Genomic DNA, 18,738 nt, shown 5'->3' on the forward strand with positions numbered 1-18,738 from the left:
TGGCAGATAATTTTCTACAGTACAAAACTGATACAGAAAACACATTGGAAAGATCAGTGTTTTTGATATTATAACAGCAGCTAAAAAATAGTAAGGTGCATCACTAAGTTTCTAAGTCAGTCTTGCTTCGGAAGAGATTTCATTACACCAGGCAGTGGACTGTAAGCAAACCCCCCACGCCCCCCCCCACGCCCCAGTGAAGCTGAAGCAAATTCAACTGACAATTGTCATCCCGCTCCAGGAACAATAGATAACAAAAGCTAAAATCTGATGAGCATTTATAAGTTGACCTTTCTGAATTATCACTTGTCATTTTATCAGTCAGATGAAAATATACATTTACAACTTAGTTTCTCTGCCCTACATTTAAGTGCATTTTCATTAAAAATCAATGTCAGATATTGCATTATACTTCCTCACTAGGACCAAAATACCCACTGTGATTTTTAAAAAAAAAATATGTGTACTCAGTAATAGACTTATAGAAAGTGATTTTTGGGCATAATAATATGTAATAGGCCAGAATACTTGATAATTTTGTTTTATTATAAAATATCATAGTATAACATTTTGTAATATAGTAAAATGATTAGCAAAATGTTCTGCACTAAGATTAGAACTGCTCCTGATATATCTTTCAAACCCCTCAAAGTACCCCTACAGACATATAAGAATTAGCAAGAAGTCAAAGAACTTGATTTTGGCAAAAAGGCATTTTTACAAAGCCTCTCAATTGGTGTGCAAGTATTTCAAAATTCTTGTTATATACAACAGATGACTGGTGTTGAATTTAATGTTAATAAAAATTAAAAGAATTTTAAAGTACTAATAACTAATTCCTATCATTTGGTTTATTTTTTATAATTTTGCTTTATTCGTAATTGGTGGAGAAATACAGCAGAGAGCACAACTTTATGAATAATGCTAATTTATTGAGCACATCTTTAAACTTCAGTAGTACATTAAACTGTGGTGCTCGTTTACTCTTAGGTGCAATTAGGAGTAAGTTGTTATACGATATTGACAATTTCCTATTTGGGGTATTGCCCCAAAAGATTAAGGAATTGCACTGGTTTGCTGCTTATGAAATGTACCATCAGGAAGATTAACTTTGTTTTAACCCAACAATGATACAAACATATTTTTGTAAATATTGCAAGTTGTGCAAAAATGAAAACCCTTTTGGTGAAGTAGATTCTATTCACTCTAGTATGTGATGCTTGACCAGTCCCTAGTTATTTATGGCTTCTCAACATGTTTCACTGATTTCTACAAAATCCATTTTAAAATCTCTGTTAGTTTGGTGCCACTACATCCAAGAGACTGGAGTGGCCTATACCAGATCCTGAGACCAAACTATTATTATTCTTACAGTGTTCCACTCTTACTGCTGGGACATCTCTATCATACAAATAATACTGCATTTTCAAGAGCAGAAGGAGTTTACCGCTGCTGCAGTCTTCAGAAGACACCTCTAATATTAAAAGCCCTAAAAGATTCAAGACTGATTATTTGAAGCAATATGCTTATTTGAATATATCTATATATAGGTATTACCACATTCAACTTGAATCAAATTTAATGACACAATTTATTTTACTGGCAATCGCCACTTACACACAGACATCCCACTAAAATATGCTGTAATAAGGTCATTTGCTAAAGACAGTAGACAAGTATAGATTTTATGCCTTTTTTATACTGATTGCTAAGTCACAGCTACTTCACACACAATACAAGATTATACACTGAGGAACACATCACACAAAATATATGAAGAAATTTTCAGTAGAACTGCATTATTCTATATGAAGGAATTGTTTCTGAAAGCATAACACAAGGGATCGTATTGGGGTACTTCAGGAAGACCTTTAAGACATAAATCTTCAGCTACTTTCAATTTAGTAAGTGATTATTCCGTAACAAAGTGGTATCTTGCCTTTCAGGTGATTCTGAGTACAAAGATAAGTCTGCTTCATGTGTCATACAATTCGCTGGCCCTCCTTACACCCCAATGCAGAACAAAAACACAGATTTGGTTTTCCATTTAAATAACTTTTCAAAGTTGATTCAGAATGGGTGAATAACAAGTACCCCCAAAGGAAATGAAGACACAGAGAATCCTGAAGATGAGAGACTTTGTCATTTGTGAAGGGAACTAGATGGAAAGGACAAGGTTCAATATTTAAAGATGAAAATGAATATTCCTTTAAATCTTAACAGCATCACCCATTAGGTCCCAATGTATAAAATAAGGGGAGAGACGTTGTTCGTGTAGGAACTACTTTGGTTTTTGTCTTTTATGCCATAATAAAAGACAAAAAAACAATATGGCCAGTCCTGTTTATGGATTGTAAGCAAGATACATGTGGCCACTACCTTATTCTCATTGCACAGGCACTCTTGTGGCAGCTTGCCCTGTACTTGTGATCTGACTACAGAATAGTCCCAATTCTGGTTGCAACTGACCTCGAGGTCAGCCCTTCTGTCTAAAGTAGAATCAAGTCTTGTTGAGCCCCATGCTCTTAGCTAAGGACAGATGTGGACAAAGATACAGAGGAAGCCTGCCTTCGTAGGAGAAGAGAGGTCATGTGTGTGATTAAACAGACATAGGGGGTAAAAAATCCATTATCAGAATGAGACGTTTAGAGACAGGTGATGACACATGCTGACTTGAAGGTGAATTAGGATTAAAGAGATTTCAGTAAGCAAGAAAAAAAAAGTCCCAGTGGTAAGACTATACTTGTTTAGTCTCATTAAATGCACATGTACAAATTATCTTCAGATACCACGCTTTGGTAAGCAACCCCCAAGCCCTGATCCTGTCTTCTAGCTTGCCTTTCTCTAGCCAAATTTATGCTAAGATCACATGACCTTGGTAAATTTGAGGGTTAGTCATCCCAGCTATTAATTTGAGACATAATAATTTAAAGGAGGCTTCACAAGCAACATAATTTTATTCCTACAGGTAACACACTTCTGATGACCAAATTAAAAAATACAGATCAAAATCAGTGTTAAATTATCCTATTTCCCAATTCATTTTTTGCTATATAGTTATGGCCTGGATGTTCCTTTTCTTCAATTATTGGCACCAAAATCCTTTATTTTCAGTTAGCAAAATAAATATTTGTGTTAAAGAGAGCGTCTAGACTACACCACCCATTCCTCTGGAGGAAATTCTTTCAAGTCAGAACCTTCTGAGGCACAAATACCACAGTCAGAATTGGCAGTGGAATATAAAATATATAGTTACCCTTCTAGTGTCCTGGGCCCCAAGCACTGCATCTTCATGTGACATGTGTTTGTTTAGTTTTTAAATATGAACTGAGCATAATTTTATGTGCACATAGTAGGAACCTAAAACATAGAAGCCTTTTTAAATAATAAAGAACCCATATTGACAAATAACTCCTATGACAACTGTATGAATTAGGCAAGGTACCTAACAATATGAAGTACCCCCCAAAAAGTGGCACAACAAGGATTTAGGATTTCTAACATGGTTCTCTTGACATTACTACTTCCTTTTGTGTCTTTTCTTTGATGTCTTTTTGTTCTTAACGCTGGGACCAGGGCCTAGGGCAGCATGCATGCTAGAAAGGTGTTCTACTATAGAATTACATCCTCAGCCTGTGTATACTTTCTTAGCCTGGTTATATATCCCAAACTCATATTTTTTTGCATTGAAATTACTGAGATATACTCTCTACAGAAACCAAAACACGGGGAGGAGGCAGAAATTTTTTCAATAAAAAAAAAAGAAAGAAACCAAAACAATTTGCATAACACTTTGATTAAAATCTCAAAGAAAACTAAAGAAGTAAAAAAGAAGAGATGGGATTTACTAGAGAGCAAGTAAGCTGTTCTATGTAATGAATTGTCATAATTGAATACTATTATCTTAACAACATGGTCAATTGCCTGGAAAAAAGTCAGTGGGAAATATACACTGTCAAACTTCTGTTCTCTTCAAATACCAGGTTACAAATTGCAAAGATGTAATGTGGCAACGAGATAGGGTAAATTAAATATAGACAGTTAAGGGTAGAAAGAAAGGCAAGTAACTGTTAATGCTACAAAGCTACAGTGGTTTACAATATATTGCTATTGAAGTATAATGTGTCTCCTTCCTTATTGTTAAGGCTCTTTCAAAGTATCCTCAAACATCTCCACTCAGCATTCAGGACTGATTTTGTCCTATATAGTAAATAGCATGTTAGCATGAACAGTGGTGAAAATGTCACAGTAAGAGCTGAAGGGATGGCTCGGCGGTTGAGAGCATGGAGCCCCACCCCACTTTCTGGGAACCCAAGTTGGATTTCCCTTCCCAGAATTCACATCGGGTGGCTCAGAGCCGTCCATAACTGTAGTTTCAGCACTCTTATGCACATATCCACACATGTACTTGTAATTAAAAATAATAAAACTGCCACAGTAGCCTTCAAGAGGGATCATGCTTTAACATTAAGAATGTTACTACACATGAAATTGATTATGAAATAAATGACATGACTTAATTTCCTGCTGAAAATATGTGTCTTTCATCCCTTTCTTGGGAAAGTAATATAGGACTCTCAAACTAGCGGTGCTTGTCTTTCAGGAAAATGGGAAGTTTCAATGATAGGTTTAACAGCCAAAAAAAAAAAAAAAGTGTAGCCTTGTTTCAAATTTACTGAGATGGTACTTCAGAAAGAGCACACCCAAACATGACCCCTTTTTAGACATGATATACAAAAATAGCAAGCTTTTCACAATGATCAGCACAAAGTTACGGTCACTCTATTGCATCTTTAAAAGGTAGGTTCAGTTTTTCTAAAGCTCCTGGAAACATAACAGATACAACAAATCTATGTGTCATTTCCTAGTCCTTTGGTTTTCTGGTCCATATAATGAATGATGGAAGAGGTGGGCAGATTTTTAAAGGAGGCTCCTTTGAGAGAGGGGCGGATTTGTCTACTGCGATGCTGGCATATTTCTAATCTAGAATACTGAGTAAATGAACCGGAAAGGAGAAACCAGACTTCGAATCCTTGTTTTGTTCCTCCCAGCTCTGTCTTTGGGGGGATCACCTAACACACATTGAGGGGCTGCTCAGACACAATGAAAGCATGTATTCCTTTATTGTAAAAGGCCTAATTCTGCCTGGTTATCGTTAGCCTGTAGGGCTCATGCCAATCTCATTTTAAATGAGATGTTGTAGCAGCTGTCACTGGTCCTTTCAGAAGGAGAACATTCTGTAAACAGAATCTTCCTTAGGGCTTCCAAAAGGTGCTTGCCCTCCTCAAGAAAGAACTTCGGGAATCTAATTAAGTTTTACTCCAAACAGTATTTTCACAGATGGGCAATTAAAGCCAATTTTATATGTTGAAATATGAGGGTATGAAATGGGACCATAAGCCAACAAGGTACACATTTTGCAAAATTCATTTTGTCCCAGCTTGTGTTAACGATTGTAAACGTGCAAAGAGTCATAAAATATAAAAAGACAGTTCTTTTCTTTGGTAAGATTCTTTGAGAATCTTATGAATACAAGAGATCCTCTTTTCCAAAATAGGATCACACATATAACATTCATACAAACCCGTACAAATCCACTGGTTCATACAGCTCCACAAGCCAGCACACAGAGAAATATTTCTAGGCAGTAAAGTATTACCTAACTCCTCGCAAAGTCTATCTACAGTTCAAATAGTGCTTCAAATTATACGGTATTAAATGTATCATGTACACATATGTACCTATGTATATCCAAATAGCTAATGACTATTGAAACAATGACATCTTAAACAGCATAACAGTTTTCTTTAATATGATGTTTGAACTTCAGTAGTTAAATACCGGGACTGTGGTAAACTCATATTCTCTGTATGGAAGTAACAGCTGCTTCTATGAGTGTTCAGCAATCCACTACTGGCTTGAAGTATTTTTATAACCTTTGTTATTAGCAAAAGTAAACTTAATATGATAACTAGAATCAACTGGTATGATAGTAAAGCTCTGGCATGTCCTTTGTTTTGCAAGGTAAGGTGACCAGACAGGGAGTTCATTCCGCTCTTAATCTAATAGGATAAAATAGAACAACATTCATTCGATAACCACTTCTATTTTCCTCATTCCTTGTCTTTCATGGTATTCTATGAAATACGGAAATGACTTATTTTTGTGGTAGTTACCCTGATCTTTGAGATGAGTGGTTTTCACCGAGAGCATATTTTACAGTCTAATAGCTTCATAGAGATTACAAAGATGAAGGCATTTGAAGAATTACTAACATATACAATATACAGGTCACACTTCAAGTTGAGACAAACACATGACAACAACACTTATTTGCTAGATAAGAATTTTCCTGTCTTCTTTTTTGTTTGTTTATGGTACTAGGCATGGAACTAGGGCCTTGTGCATGCTAAACAAGCCACACCCCTAAGCTACTAAGCTTAGGCTGCCACTAAAATTACACTCCTTCCTGCCCGGAATCTCACTATACTGAGCTCTAGGAAAGAAAACAAAACTAGGGAAAGAGATATCCTAAGACCTAAGGAAGCTTGAAATTTCAGTGTTTAAAATAAGTTATGATATGATGTTTTTGAAGTACCCATGATAGTGATTTAAAAAATACCCACATACATATTCAAATATCTCCACTCAAAAAAAAAAATCATGAACTTCAGCATGCAAAGGCTTAGGACAATCAAGGGTTTCTTTTCATGTCCTTCATCATGACACTTGATCCCTGCTAACAATTTTTAAGAGGGCAAAATTATTTTATATATTTTAGATTATTATGATTGTCTTCACTTCTGAATTTAAGGGTGGAGGGTATAGACAGATGGTCAGATTTGCTCTCCAGTTTTCAAAGGGCTGCCAGTCTATCCCCATCATCTCCAGTTCACTTTTGCCTTCAGTGTCATGAACTGGAAAACATTATTTTCCTTTCGCTTTCTCTCCATCTTCAGTTTTACATCTCTCCCCTGAAACATCAAATCTGTGATTTTTAGATGAGTTGTGGCATCTTTGCTTGGCAGGCTGTCTGTCCAGTCTGGTATCACGCTGCTTCATCAGGCTGAGCTCATCCTTCTGGCAGCAATGTGAAGAAGGCTCATAGTTGTGATGCCATTGGATGTGGATTATGTGGGAAACTGCCTAGAGGAGGCCCAGGAAATCTCAGGGGACTTCTGCCAGGATGCAATGGGAGATGGAGCCTTTAAACAAAGACGCTGAAGAGAGGGAATTCAGCCTGATTGGGCTGTAGCAAATCAATGAGAAAGCAAACCGTGCCAGAGAAGCCTTCATACAAGCTATATATGCTTTCAAGGACCCGTGAACCAGCTTTGAATTCTTCAGTGAACAAGAATTGTGCAAACCTAAGAGAAGAAGAAAACACGAACAGATTTAATATGACTGTGTCCATGTGACCTGCTACAGGATGCTCTTCTTCTGTTATGAAGTTAAAGTTTTAGTGTCAGGTTGTTTTCAGAATTATGTAATTAACTTGAGAAAACTCCATTCTCTAGAGAAAAAAAAAAGATCAGTTATATAAGTCTTTGTGTTTTGCAACAGAGTTTGTTGCCAAACAAATCCAACTATTTTTAGGAGCTGCTAATCAAAGCACATTGGTATTTTCTGAGATTCTATTCCTTCCACTGTCCAATAATTATAAGTGAAACAGTCACATAAATCATCCTACTTTTGTTTATCTTGAACCAAAGCAAACTTATATATCACTGTTCCTTTTTAAAAAATCTAAATATTTGTGTTTCTGGAAGCATATTATTTCTGAACTCGGTCTCATTTATATGTGACAGAGAACAGAGGCTGAAAATAAATGTGAGGATTTTACACAATCTGCTTCGGGCAACAAAGGATGAAGATGAATGGGAGAATGCAAGCACCTTTTCATAATGGTGCCATCAAATAGTAAATTCAACTATGAGGCATTGCTCTTAAGACAATTTGCCTTTAAAATAAGTCACTGATCTCTAAAATTTTGGTGAAAAACATTTTTCTTTGACTTTCATTTTCTTATTTAAATTAACTAAACAACATTGTATAGTAGTCTCCAGCCTTTCCAATGCTCTCACCTATATCATGGTTTTTAACTATCTTATTCCTTTGTCATCATCAACAAAAATAATCTCCAATTCTGATGCTGGTGAGGCCTGAGAGTTTGTACTGTCATAAATTTAGATTATTACAGCCACCACAGGAGTCCTATCAAGAGTAATTACTCATTAGATCTTTTGTGGGCCATCGAAACTATTCCAGGCAGCTTAAAATAAATGAGGAAATAAATTGCAATTCCACTTGTTACTGATTTTCTATCAACTGTTTTCTTAAATATGCAGTCATTTAAACAAGAGTTTGCACTTCTAAACAGCAAAAAATAATGTAACTTAAGAATTAACTCAATATGTATAATTACATATAAATAAATTTATAAATTATTATTTATAAGTAATAATTTATAAATGATGAGGTTTTCTTAGCTCAGTGTTTTTTTATAGAGCCATTAGGTTTTTATATGTACTGTAGCCAATATTGTCCATTCGTTTTAGTTCTATAATTACCATTCAGGCTCCCATTTTAACTGAGAATTATTAAGAAAATTGGTTAATTTGATTTGGGGAACAGTGAGTACATTTTTGACACAACAGTTTTCATTTTACTATTGATACCATTTTCAGAAATGAGTAATGTATATATATGCAAAGATAAAACTTAGAAATGATGAAACTCAAATTTAGTAATAACAAAAGTTAATCTTTACATAGAAGTTACATATTCCAGGCATTATTTAAAATGATTTTCTTGTATTTATTTGCAATTTTTTATAATAAAGTTTAAAAAATTAAAAAAATAAAATAATTTTCATGTGTTAACTTATTTAAACCAGCCAACACACCTGAGAAATGGGCACTATTTCACATATCCAATATGATTCTGGGTATATCCCTTCAAAAGGACTGCTCAGTTTTCAACCAGTTTTTTTATAGTCTATTCACAGTCTTTCTGGTACAGCGTATACAGTTAATCAGTATGGAGCTATTTCTATTCAAAACAATGCTGTCTGCTCTACATCTGGTTTCCATATGTATCCATGCTTCAGGGAATAAACTACAGAGACTAATTTAGGAATTTACTTGCTAACAAAGGTAGTATCCACCACAGAAGCAAGAGAAGAAACAAGAGACATGGTAACTATGAATAGAAATTAGGAATTAGAAATTATTTCCCTTCAGTTGCAAGGTCTGGAGGTTCACAGTGTAAGAAATTAGTAACCCATGATGACTCTCCCTCCTGCATAGACTACTTCCCTCCTAGACAGAAGACAGGAAAGGATAATCTATTCATACCGTGTGAAAGGTAGCACTATTTAGAATGAAATTATTGGAAACAACTGGAGTCAAATATTCTTGTTTTAGTAAGACTAACCAAAATGTTAGACAAGGCCCTTTATGTATTCATATAGCATAATCAACAAGATAACAAGGCACTATCATTTGTATAAGAAAAACAAAATTTGATATATATTCCCATATTTGCAGAGAACAACTTCTCAAGGGAAGTCAATTTAATGGCTGGGGAGGAGGGATGATGCTATGCTCCTTTTTTTTTTTTTTTTTTACACATTTGAAACCAGGTGACTATATTACCTGCTTAGAAAAACAATTAGATTAAGATTTCAAAAATTAGAACTCAGAATGTAGCTCAGTGGGTTGAGTATTTGCCGAGCACATAAGAAGCTCTGGTTTTAATCCTTAGCACCTCACAAAATGGTGTGGTCGTGTACATCTGTACGTGTAGAACTCGGAAAACTAAGGAGTCAGGAATTCAAGGTCGTTGAATCCCCACATATTCTAACACCCAGTGTCTTTTGTTTTTACATTCCTAGCTACATTTCCAAAGAGAAGACTTCTAAAGCACGTCAACTAACATGACCCATTGTCCCATAGATGTTCAGAATTGGCAATGTTTATATATTTATAACAATACCCCGTTTGCTTAAGAACAAAGCCGGGAGCCTTTCCAGGAATAACAGTGCAATCAAACAACCTCAATAAGATGTCCACTCCAGCTTTGAGGTAAGTCCTTCATGTTCCGTGGAAACAGACATTCTTTCAAAACTTGCCAGTTTCAAAGCTTCTGCAAGAGCAGAAACAAGAGACATGACAACTATTAATTGAAATTATTTTCCCCAAGTTGCAAGGCCGGCCAGTCCATAGTGAAATTAATAATCCAAGATGACTCCAGATGGGATTTGTGCCTAGCACCCTCCAAAATTACATTTTTAAGGTGGAAACAATGGCCTTGAATAGAATAAATGCCTTGATGGGCTCACCCACTAAAATTTAGGTAGACCCCGTGACTACTAGAAGTCTTTTATTATGAACTGGTTGGTTTCGATTTTTGAATAACAATGTGATTGTTCTTACATAGTATTATGAGGGAACACCTAAAGAAAGGCAGGAGAGCTCTGAGCTAGCTTCGTCGGCGGAAAAATGGAGATGAAATTTGCCGGAGAGTAATTTCGTAGGACATAGTGACTGTTTAGACCAACTGAGCATGAACTATATGGCAGGCGCTGATTTTAAAAGGCCTCTGTCTGAACCTAGACAACAACAAGGACCTTAAGAGAGACATACGTAGATCTAATCTACATGCGAAGTAGGAAAAGACAAGATCTCCTGAGTAAATTGGGAGCATGCAGACCATGGGAGAGGGTTGAAGGGGAGGGAAGTGGCAGGGAAGGGAGCAGAAAAAATGTACAGCCCAATAAAAATAAATAAAAAAAGGCCTCTGTCTTTAATGGATTTTATAGCTTAATCTGGAGGTGCAAACTAGGCTGTGTAACTACAAATATAGTTATGGAAACACACAGGAAGAGCCCCTGCTGTTGGGAAAGGCTGACTAGACTATCTTATAATTGACTATCTTATAATTGAGTACTGGATGAGGAGCAGTAATCAATGAGTAATCAATGACTCGGCTTCCCTTTATCTTATCGGGAAGCAGACCACGCCTGAATTCTTTTAACAGCTGGCTGCTGACATATGTCCTGGATTCCTGCCTTTAGAGATTGCCCCACAGGCAAACAGAAAATTGTATCCAATACTCAGCCCTCCGAAGCTATCATGGAATACAGAAGTCTACTACTCCCTTGCCTGAACACAGAACCAAACCTTCAGTGGATCTTGTGCCTATTAGCATCCCTCAGAATCAGACAGAGTAAAGCCCATCTCCATGAAAGCCATTTCTCTGGCTTTTCTTTGTTTCTTTGTCCAACAACTTTTGGCCTAGTAGGTTCCCTTGAGAGTACAGCCTGCTTCCAGACACACAGAAAAGAGTGTGTTAGGTGGAAAGTGTTTTAGCCAAGGAAAAGCCAAAGGGTTCCATATTATACGGGCACCATAGCATGATACAGAAAGCCCTTCATGAACAACATCCTGCTCTATCCACTAGCTGCTTCTTCATGCTTGGACTGAAGTTTCTGACTTCCATAAAACCAGACTACCTGCAGTGCTCCAATGCTACCAAGTGTCTGTTATTCTTGGAAGAAGCCTCCTCTTTTTCCTTGCACAACTCAACTCAGAAATCACGTTCTTTAGGAAGCCTTCACTGAATCTGGAGGAGGCAGCATGAAAAATCTCTCTCCTTGGATCCTATCTCACACTATATATAATGTAGCACTTATCCATAACCAAATTTAAACTGTCTGTTCCCATGTCTGCCTCCCCTGCAAACCACTAAAGGGCAGGAATTTTTATCGTATTCCTTTTCTTTTCTCCTCATCTGGTGTGGTGCTGTGCTACCAAATAGTCCCACAAATGTCTGTTGTCCCTGCAATACCTCAAAGCAGTGTAGACCGCTTCAAAACCAGATCAAACTGGATCAGACCGGCTCAAACTGGATCAGACTGGATCAAACTGGTTCAAACTGGATCAAACCACTGTAGACAGGTTCAAAACCGGATCAAACTGGATCAGACCGGAATCAAACTGGTTCAAACTGGATCAAAGCAGTGTAGACCGCTTCTAAACCGGATCAAACTGGATCAGACCGGATCAAACTGGTTCAAACTGGATCAAAGCAGTGTAGACAGGTTCAAAACCAGATCAAACTGGATCAAACTGGATCAGCCCGGAATTAAACCTAGCACAGTGGTTCTCAAACTGTGAGCCTCAAACCCTTTCACAGGGATTTCATGTCAGATACCCTGCACATCAGATATTTGGATTACCCCTCATAACCGTTTCAAAATGACAGTTACGAAGTAGCAATGAGAATGAGTTTATGGTTGGGGTCACCACAACGTGCGCAACTGTATCAAAGGGTTGTAGCTTTAGGTCACCACAATGTGCGAAACTGTATCAAACGGTCATAGCATTAGAAAGGTCAAGCACCACTGCTTTAGTGGAAGCTGGCACTAGAAGCAGAGCAGAGATGTAGAAAAGAAGAGAGACTGAGATGATTTTAATTACTATATCAAGCATTAGCCCCAGACAATTAAAAAAAAGCTGTGGATCCTAGGGCTCTGGACAGAGTAGGGCCTTGAACATATTCTAAATTTGTTAGCACCTACTCTGACCTGATAGAAACCATCCTAACGCTTCTGATTCTCAAAGGAAAGGATGTCATGTTTCTTTGACTGCAATGGGAATTAGCACAGCTTTTTCCTACAACCACTAATTAGTCTTCAATGATATAAAAGAGAAGTCAGTGATGGTAGATGACTTTGCCAAATACAACCAGGAAATTAAATCACAACTTAATAAAGATGGTTTGGGGAGACTAAATCTTTGAAAGGTGGGGTCTTCAGAGACTTGTGACAGATAGAATACACTACTTCAACATACTGGAGCATCTCCACCCAGGTTGATGCTAGGATGTGTAATTTTGTTGAGTCGTTACAAACTTAGCTACCAATCTGTGCTCCAGAAGCTTTGCTCTTTATTCAAAGTCACCTACCCAAGAGCCTTTGTGGAATGAAATTTCAAAACTGCTCACACACACCTGTGTTTCACACAGAATAAAGGAAGTGCACTGTCAGTGTTGCCAAAGTAATGCTGTAACCTGATGCAGCCAGGGAGGTTATTTTAGCCACAGCATTTGTTTCAATGATTCTGCAAATGACTTCCATCCTGTATTGCAGAGGGATCAAGGTTATGAAGGGATCGCATGAGTCTTCCTGCAATACTTTATTGTATTTAAGGACACAAAGCTACATGTCACTGTAGGTATTTATAAAAGCATCTGAGAAACTTCCCTTAGGGATGGCAAAGGCCCACATGTGAAGATGTGTCAATGATGACAAAAATACTGAGATTCACTACTCCACTTCAGCATACTCATTTCAGATTTTTTTTAAAAAGAGATTTTTCTTCAAGGTCACTTGTTAGAGTTACAATTAGACCCCAGTGTTGTTCATCTATAGTCAAGAATTAGCTATGTATTTCATACCTAATATCTAGGGTAGTCACTTGTAGAGGTGAGCTGAAAGAAAGCCCATAGGAAGGAAGCTAAGGTGTGAATAAGGTAGCATTAATGAAGTTCCACACTATAGATTATCTCTGGCAGATTTTTAATCATAGGAATGGTCTGTCAACCCATACCATCTGTCCTGTTCGTAAATCTGTTCTCAAAATTCTTCTAAAATAAATAAAATTATTTTTTCTAGGCTATTTCCTGTTGAATTTGGAGAGAAATTTCTTGTAGTCAGCTTCAGTGAGATTTTGACTATCTCTGACCTGCAATTACCAGTTTTATAATCACTCTTAGGTGAGGGCTGAGGTAAGCAGAAATAACGACCTTATTGAATTAGTTAATCGGTTTCTTTTTCATACTCTGGTGACTACATGGACTTAGTTTTGATTTGAAGCAATATATTTATGTTACTCTTCTTAAAACACTTAGAGTGAATGTTACGGGAGGGTAAATAAAGTCTCCAATGTCATGAATCCTATCCACGATCTGCTGAAACAGATGGCATTTGTTATTCAGAAAGGGTACAATAACAGCCATTTAAACACCTACTTCAACAGGCTCACCCACTCATTTTAGTAGATTTTTTTCTACTCTATTAAGGGCTTTTACGAGCATATTGAGTCCTTTTAAAATAGTCTATATTTAATTTGGGACATCTCCAGAATTTAGAAATCCTGGGATGCTTGGAGAATATCCAGAGACCACCGCTGAGAATGATTAAGGGGAAGGAGAAATAGAAGTATTGAGTATAACAAGAAACATGATTTCCAGAATGGGAAATAACTGCTGTGTTTTTTCTCCCCCAAAAGGTCAAAGCAAGAAGTAATGGGCACAAATTATACCTGACAGCAGCTAGCCCAAACATAATGTACTGTTTTGGTACTTTTAAAATACACAATTTGCCATTCCTTCCATAGTTAAATGTGGCAGGCAAAGAAAATATGACAGTAGACAGTGACATATTATTCAAACTGTATCAAGGATAAAACAGAGCTCTAATTTGATTAAAGAACATTAATTACAGGGAGAAGGGAGGCAATAAAAATCAGGTAACAAGACAAAAATAAATCAAATGCAATTTAAAGTTGTGCTCTGTTGTTTGAAGCACAGCCTGGTAAACTAAATTCATTCATAATCAAAATATTTTGGAAGGGGAGATTATAAAAGCATTATATACACATGCAATTGTCAAAAACAAATTTAATAGCTGTATTATTTGATAATTCCAGTCTCCTCGCCAATTAACTGAATTTATTTGTTTGAATTTAACTTTTTAAATTATTCCTTCTTCAAAAGGCTAGTTAGTTGTATAATGGGATTTGTAAAACGGGGGATAGAATAGTGAAGTTTGTCTGGTTTCAAGGCTCAACTTCAGAATTCATTGGGGGATTGATGTGGGAGTGTCATATATCAATCTGTTGATTTCATTGGTTAAGTTATAATAAACCAACTGCTTGGCCTCAGCTTAGAACATAGATGGGAGGAGTAAACAGAATAGAATTCTGGGCAGAAGAGGAAGTGAGGTCACACTCCGCTCCGCCCAGAGAGACGCCATGCTCAGCTCTCCTGGGTAGACGCAACGATGGATGGAGGCTAGAATCTTCCCGGTAAGCGCACCTTGGGGTGCTTACAAACATCATTAGAAATGGGCTAGTCCCGGTGCGAGAATTAGCCTGTAAGGGTTAGAGTTCATGGGCCAAGCAGTTCTTAAATGAATACAGTTCGTGTGTTGTTATTTCGGGCATGAGCTAGCCAAGCGGCCGGGGTGTTGGGGACACAGCCCCGCCGCCGCTCATATTTCAACAGGGGATGGGTTGTTATTTCATTAGACATTTTATTAATTATCACTGGAAATACTCAGTTGACCAAGAATTTCAAAGCCATGCATCTGAAACTTAAAGATTAACACAGGTTTCATAAGGATACTGGTCAAATATACATTGTAATTCACTGGGTTGTTATAGATCCTGGGATGAGAGATTTACAAGCTGTGAGGCTCCTAGGCATGACAGAGGCCACCATGTAAGTGATCAGGCTGTGGATGTGCACTTTCCAATGTAGCTAAAAAGACTCTAAAATGCAGCATTTGATTATAATGTTATGTAACTTTAAAATCAACAGGAAATTTTAAGGATTTCAATGTCTGAAAGAATGTACACTAACATTATTTTTAGTGCTCTGGATTGAACCCAGGTCCTCTGTGTTCCAGGCAAGCGTTCTACCAGCAGTGCCTTTAGTCCCTGGCCCAGTCATATCTATTTTTTAATTAGTAACCTACTAAAATAATACTTGGGTTACATATTATTACAATTAATTCTACCCATTTCTTTTTTTGCTTTTGAACATGTGGCTACTGACTCTCTTTGTGCATATATTCTGGGACTCAAACCCAGAAAATTGAACATACTCATCACTCGCTCTACCACTCAAATACCCTAATAGTTCAGACTACATATGTGACTCACATTACATGTTGAGGGAGTGCTTGTTTAACACTGTGGACAGAGAGTTGTATTTTTTTTCAACCTGTGGAATGATTTTCAGAAATCCTTTAAAGATCAAGTTATTATTTTAGTTTTCAAAAATTTCAGCTTGATAGCTATGGCCCAGGATGAGAAATACCCTCAGATGTCAGAAAAATGAACTTCCCTCTGTGTAAGCTCATCTCAGACTGGGTAATTTTTGCTACTGTTGTGAATCATATTATAAATATTTGGTATGCAGGATATTTGTATGCGACCTCTGTGAAAGGGTCAGTAGGGGATTTAGACTCAGCCTGAATCTTACAATATTGACCTTGTTAGGTCTGGATTTTTCAGCCTTACAATCCTTTAAGCCAGTTCCTTTATTAGTGCTTCATTATTTATACAAATAAACAATATTCATATAAATATTAACATATTATATAACATATACAGCTTAGAATATATATGATGCATATTGTTTAGTCTTACATTAAAACATATTGCATATTACATATGGTAATAATTATTAAAAGGAAGCTTGAGTTTTCAGGAAAGTATTTCCATATTTATCATAAATGTGGTATGTAGTATGTATATCAATGACCAGAATGTCAATTTATCTTTAAAAAAAAATACTATCAATGAAAGAACTGTAAAAGACACTGCTAGTATGCTGGCAAACTTTCCACTCAGGTACATCTATTCTCTCCGAACTCCCTACCTTAAATAGTTCTTATTTTGCCTGAGTTCTTCTCTGGCCACAGGAATATGCTCAACACATACAGAATTAACACCCCTGGAGCAGCCAACCAATACAGCAGGAAATGCATAGATACGTATCTGAACATCTCAGACTGGGTACGACAATTATGAGGCATGTCCTATATGTCTTCTAAGAGTCTCCAGGGAAAATGAGCCTATTCCAGTTTGAATATGAAATATTTGCCATGCAATAAATGCTGGTGTTTCAGTGAGTGGTGCTATGTTGGGATATTGTAGAACTGTTGGAATATGAAGCTTATCTAGAAGAAGCACATTGCTTAGTATATATCTTTGACGGTTGTCTTCCTTCCCTCTCCCTGATTTAAGTTGCTACAGCAGGCCTTTTGACAAAGCAGCTCAAAAGTCTAACACAGAGCCTGCGCTGTCTAGAACTGCTCATTATATGACAATGAAATTCTTCCTCTTCCTTGTCTCATTTCTCCATTCCCCTAGAAGTACTTTCTATGATCACATTTCAAATAAGATTTTTATACTCAAATCCTGTTTCAAGGTCTGACCCTACAAAGACTTAGAAAAGAATGCAAGGCTTCTTTGAAAAAAACTCGCACTAATGTTGCTCATTAGCCATTCAGCCATTCATTCAGATAACCTCATTAAATGTAGCCTCGTGGCAAAGGTCCAAGGATCACAGAGCTAAATGAATGAATCCCTAGCATGAATGTGCATAAAACCTGACAGGGCAGTTGAACAAGTGAGTCACAAATTATAATCAGTTACAGTGAGGACTCCCTAAACAGTGTGGACATGATACCATGATGTCACCCTATTTGCTTCAGGAGAAAATACCTGAAACATGTTAATGATTCTCAAGATAGGCTTCAACTACCTTTTCCCCTAAGACACAGAATGTATCTCAGTATATCTCATAAGGTTTGCACAAAGTTTGGAAGTCTGAGTATTAGAAGCAGATGAAGGGTATCTGGGAAGTGAAACATTCTAGGTAAAAGGAACATAAACAATAATTAAAAGGTAAGAGGTCACTTTGTGACACAATACCACTTAAGTATGTCTTACAAGTCTTGCTCAGGAGTGTAAGGACTCAAACTGGGGTGGGGGGACTCATCTTTTGCTTACATGAATCGGACCTCAAAATCAGTCACTGTAGTTCAGTTGCCTGTTATGAATCTGCTATCATTAAAAACTTACTGAATTGATCTTATTCCCCTATTCAAAAACAGTACTTAGAATCAGTGTAATAATTGTTCATCATGTTTCAACAAAGTTAAGCCATGTATGATGATATATGCCCATAGTCCCAGTCCCTCAGGAAGCTAATGTAGGGTATTTGTTTGAATGCAATACTTCAAGGGCAGCTTAAGCAATGTATTGAGACTTCTATCTCAAATAAATAAGTGGTTAATAATAAGGTTTTCGTCTTTAGTGAACATAAATATTAAAATATTTATATTACCGTCATTCACACTTTAAAAAGGTATGAAATTATATCTAAATTTTTGTTTCCAAATGCTTTAAAGTACTTCTTGCTCATTAATAATGACCGTCTATAGCAGTGGTTCTCAACCTTCCTGATGCTGTGACCCTTTAAGACAGTTCCTCCTGTTGTGGTGACCCTCCCCCATAAAATTATGTGGTCTTTCGCATTTTGCTTAAAGCTACACTGGAATGTTCAGGTCTTACTGTCATAGTTTAGCTGGATTCTGGTGGTGACATAATTGTTCTTTCTGTTATTGACTGTGTTCTTACACTGGCATTTAGACATCTGGATTTGGGAGGATTATAAGTTTATTATGTTTATTCCTGTGTTTGTTTTTGTTGAATGGGTATTTTTTTTCTCTTGGTTTCTGTTTTCTCTATGGTTTTCTGGTCCCAGTGGCCAAGGTTTCTCGTGAGTGATGAGTCTTCAGGTCCAGTAGGGTATCTCAGTCTGGTTCTTTATGTTTGAATTTGTTCTAGTTATAATTCACATAGTAAGTCATTTTATAACTTCTATTAACATAAGCCCTTGTGAAGATATATACATAGATTCAATATGTATATATAAATT

General features: G+C 36.8%; 1 pseudogene; it reads left to right on the top strand.

The window, feature by feature from the left end:
* The first annotated feature begins 10,065 nt into the window (after positions 1–10,065).
* LOC126488278 (peptidyl-prolyl cis-trans isomerase D-like) overlaps positions 10,066–18,738 on the top strand; it is a 17,887-nt pseudogene continuing 9,214 nt past the window's right edge.

Source organism: Alexandromys fortis, unplaced genomic scaffold, assembly GCF_014885135.2.
Source record: "Alexandromys fortis isolate MF-2015 unplaced genomic scaffold, M_Fortis_MF-2015_v1.1 scaffold_194, whole genome shotgun sequence".
Taxonomy (NCBI): domain Eukaryota; kingdom Metazoa; phylum Chordata; class Mammalia; order Rodentia; family Cricetidae; genus Alexandromys; species Alexandromys fortis.